The sequence below is a fragment of the Scyliorhinus canicula genome, chromosome 3 (assembly GCF_902713615.1).
Source record: "Scyliorhinus canicula chromosome 3, sScyCan1.1, whole genome shotgun sequence".
Lineage (NCBI taxonomy): Eukaryota > Metazoa > Chordata > Chondrichthyes > Carcharhiniformes > Scyliorhinidae > Scyliorhinus > Scyliorhinus canicula.
Window position 1 is genome coordinate 46,367,278 of NC_052148.1, and position 20,731 is coordinate 46,388,008.

The 20,731-nt window shown below is 49.5% G+C and overlaps 1 protein-coding gene across 4 annotated transcripts in view; it reads left to right on the forward strand.

Annotated features, from left to right (window-relative positions):
- The window catches only part of ctif (CBP80/20-dependent translation initiation factor), a 339,899-nt gene that overhangs the window by 58,540 nt on the left and 260,628 nt on the right, over positions 1-20,731 (forward strand). The window contains exon 2 of one of the 4 annotated variants that reach the window (XM_038790492.1): positions 4,438-4,534. The exons of the other annotated variants lie outside the window; for them this stretch is intronic. The gene's annotated coding sequence lies outside the window, so the exon portion shown is untranslated. The remainder of the gene's footprint in view (positions 1-4,437; positions 4,535-20,731) is intronic. 4 annotated transcript variants of the gene reach the window in all.

Below are 20,731 nucleotides of genomic sequence, written 5' to 3' on the forward strand. Positions count from 1 at the left end.
CCGTAGTCTCCCAAGCTGAGAATTATGCCGTTTTTACTTTTTCTGAAATATCCCCATAAATATCTGGATGGTGACCGATTATAAAATTCCTTTTGAGGATCACACTTGGAATCATCTAGTTGTTATCACTCCAAACCACATTGCTCAAAAATCAAAGTGGAAGATTTAAAAAGATGTGTGAAGATTTCTATTTCAGATTTTGACAGTCAATGTGGTGAAAAGCATGAAGAATCAGTAGTTTCAGTCTGAGCTCTGTGATCTTGCTCCATTACTTCATAATACCAAGCTGATGTCAAGTTTTATTTAAGGTTCTTCAAATGTGGTAAACATTACTGATAAAGAAGCGGTATGTTCAGATTAACATACCTTATTCATCAGCATATTGATTACACATAGCAACTGAGTGGATTTTTAAATCTGAGATCAAATTTGAAGCAATATTCTAAGCCCATTGATGTCAATGGCCCTATCCTCATTATTTAACTTCAAAATGTATCATCAGAAAAGAGCCATTTGCAAGCTTGCTAATAGATGGCTGCTCTATTGGGAGCTGTGAGGGGGCAGGAATTTGCTCATGACTCTCTGGCTCTGATTTTAATAGTGTGAAGCCAGTGCTTCAAGTACTCGCTCCCCTGCCGGATTCTTCCTGTGAGTTCAGGATATACGTATTTTACTCTCGGTGGTCAGTTTAACCTGTGGAAGGTCCACTGGAAGTAATCGTGATTTGCAAAAACGGCAGACAAGCAGTAGATGTCTGGAGGGCTCTCATAACCTTTGTTAAAATTCTCAGGAAAGAATTCTAAAATTGTCTCAGTGAGACTAGAAGTCAATCTGGTAGAAGTCTGTCAGGACTGAGCCAAACTCAGAGTTGGGGGGGGGGGGGGGGGGGGGGGGCTGAAATTCTCAGTGAAGACCCCAATTGGTAAAAGTGAAAGTGACTTAGCAAAGAGCATTTTACAGCCTGCAGGTTCTAATGGAAGACCACTATTAAAAGATCGTTGGCTGCAAAGACCGCTACCTCGGCAGCAAAGAACTATCTCACGCCTTTTAGTCCCTGGAATGTTGGAACCAGCTCAAAGGTTAGAGGGTTGGAGAAATTAACTAAGGTAGGGAGAGCCAACACTGGTTCCTGATCTTTATTTGAGACCGACTGTGAATCCATTCAGTGTGATAGCTATCAGGCCCCTCAAGCAAATACTTCTCCTGGGATGGATCTGACTTTGGACAGTGCATTTATCAAGAGGATTATTGGGAGAGTTGTATGTATGCTGGTTTATTTAACAATCTAATTGCAACTGGTCTGTTCCCAGTTCTTTACTTTCCATTCATTCGTACTCGCTTGTACCAAGGACTGAAAACAGATCATAACGAGCCACTGACTGAAGCGATGATTGGGTTTGCCAAGTGGAGGATGTCGGCACTCAACACTGAAAACACTGAACTCTAAAAATTAATTAATACATTCAACCAGTTAATAAACATATGGAATTGAAAGATGTTCTCTGTATTGGTGCCATGAAACTGTCACTGTTTGTCGTGAACACCTATTAGAATAGGAAATCTGCTGTCCTTACCTGGCCTGGCCTACATGTGACGCTGACATAATCATACTCATGGAATTATACCATCTTACAGCCAATGTCCCAGACACCACCATCTCTAGTTATGGCCTGTCACAGTGGCAAAACAGACCCACCCAAGGTGGCAGCACAGTAGTTTACAGCCATGAGGGAGCTTCAGTTGAAAGATGGGAATGGAAGCCTCATGCTGACTATCCCCGCCTTCCCTCAGCTGATGAATTAGTACTCCATGTTGAAAATCATTTAGAAGAAGCACTGAGGGTTGAAAAGGCACAGCAGGTACTTTGTGTGGGGAACTTCAATGTCCATCACAAAGAGCGGTTTGGTGGTAGTATTACTGACTGAGATGACAAAGTCCTGAAGGATACATCTGCCAAACTGCATCTGCAAGCAGCTGGTGGGAACCAACAAGAAGTAAAACCATATTAGACCTTGTCCTCACCAATCTACCTGTCTCAGACGAATATGTCCAGGAAAGTATTGGTAGGAGTGTCCACTGCAACAATATCCATCTTCAAACTGAAGACACCATCTATCATGTTGTATGGCATTACCACTGTACTCACAGTATAGAGTCCGAACAAATCTGTCAACTCAAGAGTGGGCATCCACGAGGCATTGTGGGCTCTCAGCAGCAGCAGCAGAATTGTGCTCAACCACAGTTAGAACTACCTGTAACCTCGTGATCCAGCATTACGCCCACTCTACCAATACCATCAAGCCGGAGGATCAACCCTGGCTTAATGAAGACTGCAAAAGGGCAGCACCAGGCGTATCTGAAAATGGAGGTGTTAACCTGGTGAAGCTGCAACATAGAATAATTTGCATGCCAAACAGCTGGTTTGTGAACAAGGCTAGCAGAACGGGTTCAATTCCCATCCAGCTGAGGATATTCATGAAGGCCCCGCTTCTCAACCTTGCCCCTCACCAGAGGTGTGGTGACCCTTAGGGTTAAATCACCACCAGCCAGCTCTACCCCTCAAAGGGGAAAGCAGCCTCTGGTCAACTGGGACTATGGTGACTTTACTTCCTTTTCTTTTATTCAAATAGTTTGGAGGCAGAGGACAGGATTGAGTAGGACGGAGTATTAAAATGACAAGTGAGTGGATGCTCACAGTCATATTTCTGGTCTGAATGAAGGTGTTGAGCAAAGTGATCACCAAATCTGCATTTGGTCTCTCCAATGTACAGAAGACTCCACTGTGAGCAAGAAATGCAGCATGTTAATTTGAACGAAGTGCAAGCAAATAATTGTTTCACCTGAAAGGAGTGGGGCTCTGGCAAGGATCTGTGTACCTCTTAGGCTTGCACTGGAAGAATCCATGGGAAGAGAGGTTGGTGATTGAAGGATGGAAGCAGGTGTCGCAGACTTGAGCATGGTCACTTTGGACTGCTGATGGGAAGGGGAGGCAGAATTGTCTTTGCAGCAAATCCTATCATGATTACGAGTGGGAGGAGAGTGGGTGAGGAAATGGAAAAGACACAGTCAAAGCCCTGTCAAACATAGTGGAGAGGAATCTTCAATTTGAGGAAAAAGACATGCTTGAAGCACTGATATGGAAGATTGCATCATTAGATGTAACTGCACAACTTAGAGACTGGAATCGCCTTACAGGAAGCAGGCTGGGAAGATGGGCTGTGGGAGTCAGTGGGTATATGGTAAATATTGGTATATAGATTAGTCCCAGAAATTAAGTTGTAGGAGTTGAGGAAAAGAATCAACAGAGGGAAAAGGACCAGGAGAAGCATTAGTATCTAAAGAGCTTGTAATTCTCAATACATTAAAGGAAGTAGAAAGCTTGTTGAAGCCTCGAAGAGGCATATGTGGGTTAAGTGCAGCCAAAAGTGAGCCATGTATGGAACACTTGGATAAGCCTGGTCACCTGACAGAACTGTTTTTGTTCCCCATAATCGTATCTTATCAACCTCAAGGTTTGCATTTGGGGAGCTTAATGATATCAGCAGAAGATAGAAGTGTTGGAAAGATCATATCATTTACACACATTAGTAGACAGGAGCCTGTTGGTGAGCAGCGTTTTGAAAGCACAAACTGGAACCACTCCAAACCACGTCAACTTGGGTTTTCTCAGAAAGAAATTCAATTGAAAATCAGACCAGTTCCAGGCTCAGGCGTGCTTTGGGTTGAGTGGTGCCAATTGTTTTTTATTTGTAAATGGCTGCAATACAAATTTTCTTGTGAAGTATCTATGACAATTGTTGACAATTGATACTGGGAGGTGCTGAAAGAGTGTGTCGTTGTTTGCCTGTATTTACTCACAGGTATCATTTCTCCTACTTTGTTTATGTGCCATTTTAATATGGGAACATTTTTGTAGCCTGAACCTAGATAGAAACATATAAAATAGGAGCAGGAGTAGGCCATTCGGCCCATTGAGCCGGCCCTACCATTCAATATGATCATGGTTGATCATCTAACACAGCAACATGTTCCTGCTTTCCCCTCATATACTTTGATCCCCTTTGCCCCAAGAGCTTTATCTAACTCCTTATTGATTGGCCTCAGCTGCTTTCTGTGGTAGTGAATTCCACAGGCTCACCACTGTCTGGGTGAAGAAATTTCTCCTCATCTTAGTCCAAAACAGTTCACACCTTGCCCTCATGCTGTGACCCCTGGCTCTGGAAGCCCCCGTCATCAAGACATCCTTCCTGCATCTATTCTGACTAGTCCTGTTGAAATTGTATATGTTCCTATGACATCCCAGTGCACAATATTCCAGATGTGGCCTAACCAAGGCCCTGAATAATTCCCCAGTGTATGCTTCAGTCCAGATTTTGGAAAGCAGGTTAAGTGACTTTCTGTATGTCTGATGCAATACCTTGCTCTTTTGGTTGCTAGGAAACAAGTTACTGCAACAGGCAGTTGCATGAATCAAAGAATCTCACATCACTGAAGGAGGCATTTTGGCCCACCACACCCTTGCGCTCCCTTTCAGGTACTGCTTTCCAGATCTTAACAACCCACTGTGTGAAAATAATTTCTCCTCATTTCTCCTCAATTTTTTTTCTCAATTATTTTAAACCTGTGACCTCTGGTTGCTGACCCATGTTCCAGAGGAATTGTTCAGTCGAAATCCCATATAATTCCGAATACCTCCATTAGGTCTACCCTTAACTGTCTCTGCTCTCAGGAGAACAATCCCAGCCTCTCCCTTCTCTCCACTTCACTGAACTGCCTTATCCCTGGAATCATCCTGTAAAACTCTATCCGTGGTAGGATCATGAGATCCATCCTAAAGTATGATTCCAGATGTGTACACTATATTCCATCTGAGGCCTAACCAATGTTTTTGAAACGTTTAGCATGATTTCCTTGTTTTTGTATTCAGTGCCTCATGTCCCCTGTGCTTTCATTTATTCAAAGGTAGTGCAATGTCTGGTCACATTCCTTTTGCCTACAGGCAGTGGTGTAGGGCAGTGTTATCGTCATTGGAATAGTAAACCAGAGACCCAGAGTAATGCTCTGGGGACCCAGGTTCAAATCGCGCCACTGCAGATGGTGATATTTGAATTCAATAAAAATCTGGGATTGAAAGTCGAATGATGACTATGAAAACATTATCGATTGTCGTAGAAACCCATCTGGTTCACTAATATCCTTTAGGGAAGGGAATCTGCCATCCTTACCTTGTCTGGCCTACATGTTACTCCAGACCCACAGAAATGTGGTTGACTCTTAAGTGCCCCCTCAAGGGCAATTAGGGACGGGTAATAAATGCTGGCACAGCCTGCAATGCCCACGCCCCATGACTGAATTTTAAAAAATGTCAAGCTAAGTATCCCAAACACGTTCTTAACTGTCTTTTCAACTTGTCTTGCCACCCTGAGAGATTTGTGAATATGACCCCGCAAGTCACTCTGTTCTTGCACCCACTTCTTATGTTAGTAACATATAGATTATACTTCCTTAAGTTTCTGCTTTCCATGAACAAGATCAAGGCAAAACAACATTCTGCCTGCCGCACAAATGAGTAATGTGGTTTATGAATTTAAGTGCTGGTACAATGCCAAATATGGACAGCACGTGGTTAGCAGTGGTTAGCATTGTTGCTTCACAGCGCCAGGGACCTGGGTTCGATTACCGGCTTGGGCCACTGTGTGGAGTCTGCACGTTCTCCCCCTGTCTGCGATGGTTTCCTCTGGGTGCTCCAGGTTCCTTCCGCAAGTCTCAAAAGACGTGCTTATTAGGTGAATTGGATATTCTGAATTCTCCCTCAGTGTACCCGAACAGGCGCCGGAGTGTGGCAACTAGGGAATTTTCACAGTACCTTCATGCAGTGTTAATATAAGCCTGCTTGTGACACTAATAAAGAGTATTATTATAATACATCCCAATGACTGGCAAATCACATCAGGCAGCCGTTTGCAATAGGTAGAGTACTGACCGAATTCAACCAACCCATGCGAACAAAATTTGTAACAAAATGTGTAACATTCGGTGCGATTCTGCAAGTGGGCAGAATTTACTGAAAAATCCTGGGCGGGATTGTCCCAGCCATGGGCCGGGCCAGAGAATCCCCGCAAACGGGCCATGCGCCCTGGCGGGTTGGCGCGGCGCTGGTCGCGGCCCACTCTATGTGGCCGGCTCTCCGATTCTCCGGCCCAAATGGGCCGAGCGGCCGTAAGAAAAGAGCAGAGTCCCGCCAGCGCCTGCTCTGGGCCAGTGGGACCTCGGCGTTGAAGGGTCGAGTGACGGCCTGTGGGCGGGGTGGGTCCGACCTGGGGGGGGGCCTCCGATATGGACTGGCCCGTGATCGGGGCCCACCGATCGGTGGGCCGGCCTCTGTGGCTGGGGGCCTCCTTCCCTACGTGCCGGCCCCTGTAGTCCTGCGCCATGTTGCGTCAGGGCCAGCGCGTTCAAGGAGGCCACTGCGCATGTCCTCGTTGGCGCTGGTGCATCAGCGCATGCGCGGATCCCGCAGCGCACAGTTTGCGCCAGGATCAGCAGCTGGAGCGATGCAAACCAGAATTAGTCCTGGGAGCGGCCCGTTCACGCCATCGTAAAACGCGACGGCATTTACGATGGCGTGGACACTCTGCCGTGGGATTGGAGAATCCCGCCCCCTAAGTGTGCAAAGAATTAGATGAACAACTAATTTAAAATAATCCGTAGGGCGTGCACTGAACCCAGTGGCAAAAGGAATATGACCAAACATTGCACTTTCTTTGAATAAATGAAAGAACAGGGGACAATAGCCCCCCCCCCCCCCCCCCCCCCCCCCGGTGCATTTGTCATGGCAATGTCTCAACCAATCAGAACCAATGTGCCAACTAATTAGTACTACTTTTCTTTTGCAGTATAAATTGTTGTTCCCGTTGAAATTTGGCATTTTTCTATCTTCCCAATGAGTGCAGGATGAATAGTTTTGACAGCATGTCTCTTTCTTCAGCAATACCCATGGTCTGTGTTACTAAATAACTGGCTTTGGTCTCCTTAATTAAGAAGGATATACTTGCATTGGAGACAGTTCAGAGAAGGTTCAGTCGGCAGATCTCTAAAATGAAGGGGCGGTACAGTAGCACAGTGGCTAGCACTGCTGCCACACAGCGCAAGGGACCCCGGTTCAGTTCCGGCCTTGGGTGACTGCGTGAGTTTCCTCCCACAGTCCAAAGGTTAGGTGGATTGACCTTGCTAAATTTGCCCCTTAATGTCCAAAGATGTGAATGTTAGGTGGGGTTACGGGACTAGGACAGGAAAGTGGGCCTAGCTAGGGTGCTCTTTTAGAGGGTCAGTGCAGACTCGATGGGCTGTCTGGCCACCTTCTGCGCTGTAAGGATTCTATGGTTGTTTGGTTCTTATGAAGAATGACTGAGCAGATTGGGCCTATACTCGGAGTTTAGAATAATGAGAGATTATCCTATTGAAACATATTCATTCTTGAGGGACCTTGATGGGGTGGTTGTTGAGAGGATGTTTTCCCTTTTTGGTTTGGGGGGGTGAGTCTATAACTAGGGAGGTGGTGGCGTAATGGTATTGTCATTGGACTAGTAATCCACTCTGGAGTCCCAGGTTCGAATTCCGCCATGGCAGATGAAGAAATTTGAATTCAATAAAAATCTGGAAGTAAAAGTCTAATGATGTCCATGAAACCATCTGCTTCCTTACCTGGTCTGGCCTGCATGTGACTCCAGATCCACAACAATGTGGTGAACTCTTGAATGTCCTCGGGGATGGGCAATAAATGTTGGCCCAGCCAGCGACACTCACATCCCGTGAACGAATTTTTAAAAAAAATTTCCCTGCAATTTCATACTCACCATCCGAGGCAATGTAAAATTCTAGCCCTTGTTCCTTGAGTCTCCAAAAGTCTCATCTGCCCTGTCCTCTTCTTTTTGAACGGAAAACTAGCTTTTCAAGCGTTGTCCTTTGTTGTTAACTCAGAAACAGTTCATCCTGCTCTTCACAGTTTATGCTTCTCCACACAGTAGCATCAGCCTTCTCGCTCTCTTTTTTCCCACCTCTGGATCTGTCTCCAAAAAGCAACTGTCCCTTTTTGGCTTTCTTTCCCCATGAAAACCAGATACATGGGTCTGTCTCAGAGAAGTGGTTTAGTATGACCACCATCTCCCTATCCAGAAGATTACTTTAAATTATTTAGTGTTTTAAATCATAACCTTGTAAAGTCCAATATTCTTGGCAGCACGGATGAGATTTTAGCAACTAGATGAGCCAAGGCAGGGCAATAACACCTTTTCAAAAACAATATAATCCTGAAATTCTACTAGTGTTCTCCCATCATTTCAATGAAGCACTGATTGATCATCATCCCATCTCCCCAAAAGTGGGCGAGACTGAGTTACATTGGGTTCCTGCCATTCTGGAAGTTTCAGCCTTTGCTTGTAAGGATCAGAAATTGCATTTGAGGCTTAAATAAAGCAAGTGGCAGGATAATATCCGATTGAGCTAATCTTGATGAAAGCAAATTACTGCGGATGCTGGAATCTGAAACGAAAGAGAAAATGCTGGAAAATCTCAGCAAGTTTGGCAGCATCTGTAGGGAGAGAAAAGAGCCAACGTTTCGAGTCCAATGACTCTTTGTCAAAGCTAATCTTGACTATGGTTGGAGTCTTGGGAAGGAATATTCCCAAAAAAAACACGAAGTGTTAGGTTCTGACTGAAAACTGGCATGTTTCTCCCCACTGCCCAGCTGTATCCCTCACTCACTCTTAGCCTCCAGCATGCCATCATGACTGGTTTCAGTTTTTGCAAGCCAGCAGTGATTCCTACCGGCATGATGTCACAGGGGTATCATTTGACATCCCCGGAAGCAACAGCACAAATCCGTTTATGCAATTCAAATGAATTTAAGTTATCATAAAATCATAGAATTTACAGTGGAGAAGGAGGCCATCTTCACAGCTCTGTCCACTTGAGTGGCAACTTTCAAAGATCTATGAACGTAGACCCCTATAGCTCCTCCACATTGCCAAGAACCCTACCGTCAACCCTGTATTCCGCATTCATATTTGTCCTTCCAAAATGGATAACCTCACACTTTTCAGGGTTAAACACCATCTGCCACTTCTCAGCCCAGCTCTGCATCCTATCTATGTCTCTTTGCAGCCGTCGACAGCCCTCCTCACTATCCACAACTCCACCAATCTTCGTATCATCTGCAAATTTACTGACCCACCCTTCAACTCCCTCATCCAAGTCATTGATGAAAATCACAAACAGCAGAGGACCCAGAACTGATCCCTGCGGTTTGCCACTGGTAATTGGCTCCAGGCTGAATATTTGCCATCCACCAGCACTCTCTGACTTCTATTGGTTAGCCAGTTCGTTATCCAACTGGCCAAATTTCCCACTATCCCATGCCTCCGTTCTTTCTGCATAAGCCTACCATGGGGAAGTTTATCAAATGCCTTACTAAAATCCATGTACACTATATCCACTGCTTTACCTTCATCCACGTGCTTGGTCACCTCCTCAAAGAATTCAATAAGAATTGTGAGGCAAGACTGACCCCTCACAAATCTGTGCTGACTATCCCTAATCAGGTTAAAGTCCAACATACTTGTTTCAAACACTAGCTTTCGGAGCACTGCTCCTTCCTCAGGTGAATGAAGAGGTGTGTTCCAGAAATATATATATAGACAAATTCAAAGATGCCAGACAATGCTTAGAATGCAAGCATTTGCAGGTAATTAAATCTTTACAGATCCAGAGATAGGGGTAACCCCAGGTTAAAGAGGTGTGAATTGTCTCTAGCCAGGACAGTTGGTAGGATTTTGCAAGCCCAGGCCAGATGGTGGGGGATGAATGTAATGCGACATGAATCCCAGGTCCTGGTTGAGGCCGCACTCATGCGTGCGAAACTTGGCTATAAGTTTCTGCTCGGCGATTCTGCTTTGTCGCACGTCCTGAAGGCCGCCTTGGAGAACGCTTACCCGGAGATCAGAGGCTGAATGCCCTTGACTGCTGAAGCGTTCCCCGACTGGAAGGGAACATTCCTGCCTGGTGATTGTCGCACGATGTCCTTTCATTCGTTGTCGCAGTTTCTGCATGATCTCGCCAATGTACCACGCTTCGGGACATCCTTTTCTGCAGCGTATGAGGTAGACAACGTTGGTCGAGTCGCACGAGTATGTACCGCGTACCTGGAGACCGCACACATGAGTACAGCCTCAACCGGGACCTGGGATTCATGTTGCCTTACATTCATCCCCCACCATCTGGCCTGGGCTCAGAAATCTTATCCCTCAGTAATTTTCAATTACTGTGCCTACCACCGAAGTAAGACTAACTGGCCTGTAATTCCCAGGGTTATGCCTATTCCCTTTTTTGAACAGGGGCACAACATTCGCCACTCTCCAATCCCCTGGTACCTCCCCTGTTGACAGTGAGGACGAACAAATCTATCACTTGCCCTGGTTCATTACCAAGTACCCAATCCAATATGGCCTCCTCTCTGGTCGGACAATCTACATACTATATTAGAAAAGCTTCCTGGACACACTATACAAATACTACCCCATCCAAACTATTTGATCTAAAGAGTTTCCACTCAATATTTGGGAAGTTGAAGTCACCCATGACTACTACCCTGACTTCTGCACCTTTCTAAAATCTGTTCCCAATCTGTTCTCTGCATCTCTGCTGCTATTGGGGGCCTATAGAAAACTCCTAACAAGGTGACTGCTCCTTTCCTATTTCTGACTTCAACCCATGCTATCTCAGTGGGCAGATCCTCCTCGAACTGCCTTTCTGCAGCTGTTATACTATCTCTAATTAACAATGCAACCCCCCCCCCCCCCCCCCCCTCCCCCCCACCTCTTTTACTACCCTCCCTAATCTTATTGAAACATCTATAATCTGGACCTCCAACAACCATTTCTGCCCCTCTTCTATCCAAGTTTCCGTGATGGCCACCACATCGTAGTCCCAAGAACCGATCCATGCCTTAAGTTCACCCACCTTATTCCTGATGCTTCTTGCGTTGAAGTATACACGCTTCAACCCATCTCCGTGCCTGCAAATACTCTCCTTTGTCAGTGTTACCTTCCCCACTGCCTCACTACACGCTTTGGCATCCTGAACATCGGCTACCTTAGTTGCTGGACTACAAATCCGGTTCCCATTCCCCTGCCAAATTAGTTTAAACCCTCCCAAAGAGTACTAGAAAACCTCCCTCCCAGGTGCCCCTCTGGTTTGGATGCAACCCGTCCTGCTTGTACAGGTCCCACCTTCCCCAGAATGCGCTCCAATTATCCAAATACCTGAAGCCCTCACTCCTACACCATTCCTGCAGCCATGTGTTCAACTGCACTCTCTCCCTATTCCTAGTATATTGCCACATCGTATGTATGCGAGTCTGATGGGTGCTTCAACCCTTAAACTCAGTGGCCCGATTAGAGTCACATTTGGGACAATAAGTCCCTCTTCTCTCTTGTAGAAAGTTAGGGCTGGTACTTAATGACAAACCAATGAGACTATTATTCCTGCGATGTCACACAACCCTTTTTCTTTTAATCAAAGCACTCCATATGATACATGTGTAGGTAGATCTATAGGCTGATAGGGAGCTCCAGTGAGTCCTTGCCATCCTTAGAGCCTTTGATTTTCTGGGCTCATATCTGTGCTTTAACTAAAAGCCACTGCTTTGCTATCGCCCTTCAATTTCAAAAGCCATCCCTAACTCTCCTTGCATCACCTTGCAGTGTGAAGTTACGCCCTTTAAAGTTCTTTCATGCCTTGAAGGTATAAACTGGTTTTATAGGATTGTTTGTACTTCACTACAGATCATTAATGGTATTTCTAGCAATGTTCTGTGGTCTTGTTCTGTTTTGACAATTGATAGCCTCGAGAGGTGTGCCTTTTGTGGGAAAATTATGTTTATAGATTAATCTGGCAATTGGGTGTGTTTCTGAAGGGAAGATTGAGTATAATATGAAGGCAGATTAGTGACTTTGATCTCTGAATAAGAGGCAGTGTTTCACTGACAGTCTTCAAAAACATTGATGTGCGTTCTCATAACCTGAATTAAATTGGGGTGGTCAGTCAAGTGTTTGTGCTGTTAATGTGTTTTCCAGAATAAACTTCTTTATGCTTAATTGCCATTCATATTAATATGAAATTATCATTTATATTAAAAGCATCGACTGGTTTGGGCAGTTTTTCAGTTCCATTCCGAAATAGTGCTGAATCAGGTGAGAAAAGCAGTGTGAAACTTGTTGGTTTATGATCTGCTTTTTCTCACCTCATCAAACAGCAATTTCAAAGTGTTGACGAGGATTACACAGTCAGCATGTGGAGGATAGGGTTTAAACTCCCCGACAAAGCAGGGATTCCGAGATCAGGGCGCCCTTTTTAAAGTGGGGTCTCCCCGCCGCAAATCCCGTTATGACCCTCTGGCGAGAGTTAGGGCTATCACAAAATTTACATCCACGGCCAAGGGAGCTGGAAAATAGGCCCCAGTGCCTGTTCTGACACTGCAAGCAGCAAGTATCTTTATTTCCTGCAAAATAAAGTACCTCAATCAGTTTTCACATAATTACTTCTTATCATATTTAACAAGCAATGACTCACTGGATAAATGCACCATCTGCTGTCATACTAATTATCTCAGGTCACAAAGAAAAAGACTTGATCCACAATATAGGCTGAGTTAGCCAGTCACGGCCAGAGTTGCCGCCATGGTGATACAATTGCCTTCCATGCCCCTGTTCTATGCAAGGCAAGAAAGGCCGGAATTATGGATTCTGGTCCTGCCTGGTTACTCCCTACTCCCAATTATGCAGATGTGAACGTCAGATGGAAACAACAATTACTTTTCAGCCCCCCATTTTCCCCATCAGTCAAATATTCTGACATTTTGCTGCTGAGGTCTATGTGTGATACATTTCCACTTATATCACGTCTACTGGAAGGTTGTTCATGGCCCGGGAAACTTTGCTCAGGCTGTGAAGGCAAAATATTTGAAGGGGAAATAAAATTGTCTGTCGATGTAATTAATGGCGCAGTTTCATTGCACCCTCTTATTACAACCTGGTTTTTTAAAAAAGGTCTCTGAGCCCTTGCTATTGCTAGTAATCTTATATCAATAAACCACAAAACTGAAGTTATGCCAATCTGTTCACATCTAAAGAAAAAAAATATGTTTTGGTGTAACTTCAATTTTGTTTTCTCTCTGTCATGGGTGGAAGATGTAGTTAGTGTGTAAGTCAGCAGCATCTGGTTGATTTCAGATCTCCAGAATCTGGAATCTTTTTGTAGGTATGGCATAAATGATCATAGAATTTACAGTGCAGAAGGAGGCCATTCGGCCCATCGAGTCTGCACCGGCTCCTGGAAAGAGCACCCTACCCAAGGTCAACACCTCCCCCTATCCCCATAACCCAGTAACCCCACCCAACACTAAGGACAATTTTGGACACTAAGGGTAATTTAGCATGGCCAATCCACCTAACCTGCACATCTTTGGACTGTGGGAGGAAACCGGAGCACCCGGAGGAAACCCACGCACACACGGGGAGGATGTGCAGACTCCGCACAGACAGTGACCCAAGCCGGAATCGAACCTGGGACCCTGGAGCTGTGAAGCCATTGTGCTATCCACAATGCTACCGTGCTGGGTAAAGGAATAAATATCTTGTGTTCCAACCTGGCCGATTCCTAAGCGAAACAGGGAGCAAAAATAAGTGTGGAAATAGAAGCTTTTGCTTTAGTTTTTTTATGCCACCAAAAAAATGTGAAAGAACGAACTTTAAGATGTTTGAATATTTTTGCCTTTTTTTTTATTTTAGAGTACCCAATTATTGTTTTTTCCAATCAAGGGGTAATTTAGCGTGGCCAATAAACCTACCCTGCACATCTTTGGGTTGTGGGGGTGAAACCCACGCAGACACGGGGAGAATGTGGAAACTCCACACGGACAGTGACCCGGGGCTGGGATTCGAACCTGGGGCTGGGATTCGAACCCGGGTCCTCTGCGCCGTAGGCAGCAATGCCACTGTGCTGCCCCATTGTTGCCTTTATTTGAAGCTAACCTTGTGTATTGATTTTTAAAATGACGTAGATCGATGATTGCAGCGGTGCAATTTTACAGAATTGTCATGATATGTAGAGTGTTAGCTAAGTGTCTGTAACATCTTGGTTTCTGTCTCCTGCAAACAAAATGTTGTCAAGATATCATCAGTATTTCTTATTAAATAATTAGGTTTCTTTAAAGAATTAGATTTTCTTGATATTAGTAATAGGGAGGCGGTGGCGTAATAGTATTGTCACTGGATTATTAAAACACAAACCCAGGTAATACTCTGGGGACATGAGTTTGAATCCTGCCACTGCAGATGGTTCAATTCAATAAAAATCTGGAATGAAAAGTTGAATGATGAACATGAAACAACTGCCGATTGGTCGCTGGTTCACTGATGTCCTTTAAGGAAGGAAATCTGCCGTCCTTACCTGGTCTGGCCTATATGTGACTCCAGATCCACAGCAATGTGGTTGACTCTTAACTATCCCCTCAACGGGGGGCTCGACTTCCGGGCGGCGAGCAAGGAGGTCGCAGGGAGAGGGGCTCCCGCAAGCGCCAGACAAGGAGAACAACCCCCCCCCCCCGACAGGCCGGACGGCGGAGGAGGAGCGTCGGCAGAGGAGCGGCAGCGGAGGAGCCGGAGCGGCAGCGGAGGAGCCGGAGCGGAGGAGCCGGAGCGGAGCAGCGGAGGAGCGGCAGCGGAGCGGCGACGGCAGAGGAGAGGCAGCGACAGGGGGGCCCAACAGCAGCAGGTCCAACCCCTCTCCCTCCCCCCCCCCCCCCCCCCCCACGCGGGCCAGGAGCGGTGCGGTGGCGGCGGCCCCTCTTCTCTTTCCCCCCCCCCCCACGCGGGCCAGGAGCGGTGCGGCGGCGGCCCCCCTTCTCTTCCCCCCCCCCCCCCACCCACCCCACGCGGGCCAGGAGCGGTGCGGCGGCGGCGGCCCCTCTTCTCTCTCCCCCCCCCCTCCCAACCAGCAGCGGGACCCCCCCCCCCTCCCAACCAGCAGCGGGACCCCCCAACCAGCAGCGGGACCCCCCCCCTCCCAACCAGCAGCGGAGACACCCCCCCCCCAGCCAGCAACGGGGACACCCCCCCCCCCCCCCAGCCAGCAGCGGGGACACCCCCCCCCCCCAGCCAGCAGCGGGGACACCCCCCCCCCAGCCAGCAGCGGGGACACCCCCCCCCCCAGCCAGCAGCGGGGACACCCCCCCCAGCCAGCAGCGGGGACACCCCCCCCCCAGCCAGCAGCGGGGACACCCCCCCCCCCCCAGCCAGCATCGGGGACACCCCCCCCCCAGCCAGCAGCGGGGACACCCCCCCCCCCCCAGCCAGCAGCGGGGACACCCCCCCCCCCAAGCAGCGGGGACACCCCCCCCCCTCCCAACCAGCAGCGGGGACACCCCCCCCCCCAAGCAGCGGGGACACCCCCCAGCCAGCAGCGGGGACACCCCCCCCCCAGCCAGCAGCGGGGACACCCCCCCCCCCCCCAGCCAGCAGCGGGGACACCCCCCCCCCCCCAAGCAGCGGGGACACCCCCCAGCCAGCAGCGGGGACACCCCCCCCCCCCCCCCCAGCCAGCAGGGGGGACACCCCCCCCCCCCCAACCGGCAGCGACCACCGGCCCACTCGCCCCTCCCCCCCCCCCCCCAACTGCAGTGACCACCACGTGGCAAGGACAAAGAGACAAAGGGACTCTCTCTCTCTCTCCTGGTTGAGTGGGGAGAGAAGACAAAAGAAAAAAGAGACTTGTATTTCTGTTTAAAAAACCCAAAAGAAAACTGGTAAAGAGAAAAGGGATAGGGGAAATAAATTAAAAAAAAAAAATATATATATATATATATATATATATATAGATATATAATAATAAATAAAATAAAAATAGGGTGCGGAAAAGGGGGAAAAGAAGAACAAGGAGAGAAGAAAAGATGAAGGGGAAGGGGGAGAAAAAAATGCCAGAAGGGAGCCAAGAGAAAGGGGGCACCGGAAGTAGACGGGGCAAAGGGCAAGCCAGCTCGGGCGAACGAGTCAACACGCGAAGCGGCGGGAAGGATGTTTCGCCGCATCCAGAAGAGCTGGACGGGCGGGCAACCTCTCCCCTGGGGTTAGAGGGGGGCGTGAATTGGAAGGAAGCCTTTGCCGAGGTGGTGAGGGAGCAGCTGCAGGCAATCAAGGCAGAGTTAAAAGCAGACGCAGAGGCCGCAGCACAGGCAGCAGTGACCAGGGCCATGTCAGGGGTGCAGCAGGTTCTGACCAGATTGGAGAAGAAAGTGGATGCCCAAGGGAAGATACTGGAAGCCCAGGGGGCAACCATTAAAGAGCTGGAGAAGGCAGCGACTGACGCGAGCGACCGGGTCATATCCCTGGAGAGGGGAATGGTGAAACTGAGTACAACACAGGGGAGCCTGAAGGGCAGGGTAGACGACCAGGAGATCAGCTCGAGAAGGCAAAATATTAAGATAGTGGGCCTGCCAGAGGGGATAGAGGGTAGAAATCCCACAACATTCGTGGCTGCGATGCTGGGCTCCTTAGTGGGGCGGGAAACTTTTCCCACCCCACCGGAAATGGACAGAGCTCATTGGTCACTGCGCCCGAAGCCCAAGGAAGGGGAAAAACCGAGAGCAGTTATAGCCAGACTGCACCGGTACCGGGCTAGGGAGACAATCCTGCGCTGGGCCAAGGAGAATAGAGCCTGCAATTGGGACGTGCACGCCATCCGAATCTACGAGGATTTTGGAGCGGACATAGCTAAGAGACGGGCGGAGTTCAACAGAGCGAAAGCAGCTCTCTATAAGAACAAAGTACGTTTTGGTATGCTGTACCCAGCAAAACTCTGGGTCACATACCAACACAAGGAATATTTCTTTACAGCCCCTGCCGAGGCGAATAGATTCGTCGAGGAGCACGGGCTGGAAAAACGCCATGGGAAGTAGGGACGAGGGGCCCATGGCAAGGAGATACGTCATGCCGACGGGGGGGTGGGGAGGGGCGAGGCAAAGCCAGCCCCCTCCCCCCTGGCAGGAACACCCAGAACGAAAAACAACCCAATGCCCAAGGGCCCGCTCCAGGTGGGAGGCCAGGCCCCGGCACGAGGGAACGGGAGTACTGGAGAGGGGAGAGGGGAAGCGGGACAGCAACCTCCGAGAGCCACCGTGCTAGCAGGAAAGCTAGCGAAGGGGGCGCGCAACAGAGCAGGGCCGCAGCGCACCCCCAACAGGGGGGAAGGCGCCAGGCAGGGGAGGGGGGGGATCACCCATCAAAGGTGGGAGAGCGAATGGGGGAGAGAGGGGCAATGGAGGGGTATACAGGGGTATCCCCGAAAGGGATAGAGCGGGGGGGGGGGCACTCGGGGGGCGAGAGACCAGGGAGGGGAAATGCAGGGACGAAGGGACAAAAGAGGCCAGTAAGGGAATAGGGCCACAAAGTGCCACAGACAATGGCTCGAAACAGGGAACTGCTGCAAGCACCCACCCAGTATGGTCTGTGGGTGAAGGGGCCCCCCGGAGTGCAGGGGACTACCCGCGTGGCGGACACACAGTGGACGGCCATGGCGGGTGTCCCCGGGACAAGGGGGAACCCCGGAGCGCAGGGACCCGACCGCATGGGGAGAGCAGTGATAGTGGACATCCTGGACGGCCCCCTAACAAAGGGAAACCCCAGAGGGCAGGGGCGCGTCCACCGGACAAATATGGTTAACCCCACAGGAGCAAGGGGGCAGAAGCCCCCCACCAGAATAGTCACCTGGAACGTAAGGGGACTTAACGGCCCAGTGAAGAGATCTAGAGTCCTCACCCACCTTAGAAACATGAGGGCCGACATAGTCTTCCTCCAAGAGACGCACTTGAGGGAGCAGGACCAACTGCGGGTAAGAAAGGGCTGGGTGGGACAAACCTATCATTCCTGTTATGGGGCAAGGGCCAGGGGGGTGGCGCTCCTGATTGGCAAGAGGACAATGTTTAGGGCGACAAAGACGGTTACGGACCCAGGGGGACGGTATGTCATGGTCAGCGGGGCCCTGGATGGGGCGCCGGTAGTTCTAGTTAACGTGTACGCGCCCAACTGGGACGACACGAGCTTCATCCAAAAGACCATGGCAGAAATCCCGGACATAGCGACGCACCGACTAATCATGGGGGGGGACTTCAACTGTGTACAGGACCCAACGATGGACAGATCAAACCCCAGAACGGGGAAAACCTCAAACATGGCAAGGGAACTCAGCCACTATATGGAGCAGATGGGAGCAGTAGACCCCTGGAGATTCGCCCACCCGGGGGAGAAAGAATTCTCTTTCTTCTCCCCAGTACACAACGTGTACACCAGAATTGACTTCTTTGTGGTGGGGAAAACGGTGCTTCCAGAGATAGACAAGGTGGAATACTCCGCAATTGTGATATCAGACCACGCTCCACACTACATGGATGTGCGACTAGAGACGGGAAGGGCCCAGCGCCCCAAATGGAGGTTGGACGGTGCCTTACTAGCTGACAAGGCCTTCAGCGAAAGGATAGCGCAGGCCATAGCGGAGTACACTGAGATCAACCAAAACGGGGAGGTCTCACCCTCCACGTTCTGGGAAGCGCTTAAGGCCGTACTAAGAGGGGAAATCATAGCCTACAAAGCGCAAAGAGATAGGGAGGAAAGGGTGGCTAGGCAGAAGCTGGTCGACTCCATACTGGAGGTAGACCATAAATACTCCGAGGCCCCGACTGTAGAACTCCTGGCGGAGAGAAAAGAATTACAAAGGAACTTTGACCTGCTCTCCACCAGGAAAGCAGTACACCAACTCCGCCAGGCACGCGGGGCCCTATACGAACACGGAGACAAAGCCAGCCGCCTGTTGGCCCACCAGCTGAGAAAGCAGGCAGCCAGCAGAGAAATTGCGCAAATCAGAGATACCAGAGGCACGTTGGAAACAGAACCAGAGAGGATTAACAAAACCTTCAAGGCCTTCTACCAAGAGCTGTACACCTCAGAGCCCCCAACGGGGAAGGCTGGGATGAACCGGTTTCTTGACGGACTGAACATACCAGTTGTGGGAGAGGGCAGAAAACGGGATCTGGAAGCACCACTAGCACTGGGAGAGATCATGGAGAGCATTAGCTCCATGCAGGCGGGGAAGGCGCCGGGACCGGACGGATTCCCGGCGGACTTCTACAAAATATTTGCGACAGCGCTGGCCCCGCACCTGCGGGAGATGTTCACAGACTCGCTAGCTAGGGGCACGTTGCCACCCACGTTAGCACAGGCCTCAATCTCGCTGATACCTAAGAAAGACAAAGACCCAACGGAATGTGGGTCATACAGACCCATATCTCTGCTGAATGCAGACGCCAAAATACTGGCCAAAATCCTAGCCAAGAGGCTAGAAGACTGTGTACCTGAGGTGGTCACAGAGGACCAGACGGGCTTTGTCAAAGGTAGACAGCTCACCTCGAACATCAGGCGCCTGCTGAACGTGATAATGACCCCCTCCGGGGAGAGAACACAAGAGGTGATCGTCTCCCTGGACGCAGGAAAGGCCTTCGACAGAGTCGAGTGGAAATACCTCATAGAGGTACTGGAGCGGTTCGGGCTTGGAACAGGGTTCACCGCTTGGGTAAAGCTCCTGTACAACGCTCCCATGGCGAGTGTACAGACCAACAATACCAACTCCCAATACTTCCAGCTGCACAGGGGCACCAGACAAGGATGCCCACTGTCCCCGCTGCTGTTCGCACTAGCAATTGAACCGCTAGCAATCGCGCTCAGGGCAGCAAAAAATTGGAGGGGGATCCGAAGGGGAGGTAGAGAGCACAGAGTCTCACTCTATGCGGATGATCTGCTCCTCTATATCTCGGACCCACAAAGCAGCATGGACGGAATCATCGCGCTCCGGAAAGTGTTTGGAGCCTTCTCGGGCTACAAACTCAACATGAGCAAAAGTGAGATCTTCCCAGTACACCCGCAAGGGGGGGGGGGGGGGCAGCACTAAAGGGGCTGCCGTTCAAACAAGCCCGACATAAATTCCGCTACCTGGGGATCCAAATAGCCCATGACTGGAAAGGGATCCACAAATGGAACCTCACCAGCCTGGCGGAGGAAGTTAAAAAGGACCTGCAAAGATGGAACACACTCCCGCTCGCCCTTGCGGGGAGAGTTCAGACGATCAAAATGAACGTACTGCCCAGGTTCCTCTTCCTGTTTAGATCCATTCCGATCTACATCCCCAAGGCCTTTTTCAAAGCGCTGGACAAACTCATCATGGCGTTCGTATGGGGGGGTATAAATGCTAGGATCCCAAAGAAGGTCTTACAAAAAACAAAAACCAGGGGAGGGTTAGCCCTCCCGAATCTACAGTTCTACCACTGGGCAGCAACAGCCGAGCGAGTAAGGGGATGGATCCAGGAGCCAGAAGCTGAGTGGGTGCGTGCGGAGGAGGCCTCCTGCATGGGAACCTCCCTCCGGGCCCTCGCCACGGCAGCACTCCCATCCCCACCCAAAAAACACTCCAGCAGCCCAGTGGTGACAGCCACCCTCCAATCCTGGAACCAACTGCGGCAGCAACTTGGCCTGACCAAAATGTCGAACAGGGCTCCCATCTGCAACAACCATAGGTTCAAACCAGCACTGACCGACGCCACCTTCAAAAGGTGGAGGCAGGACGGGGGGACACT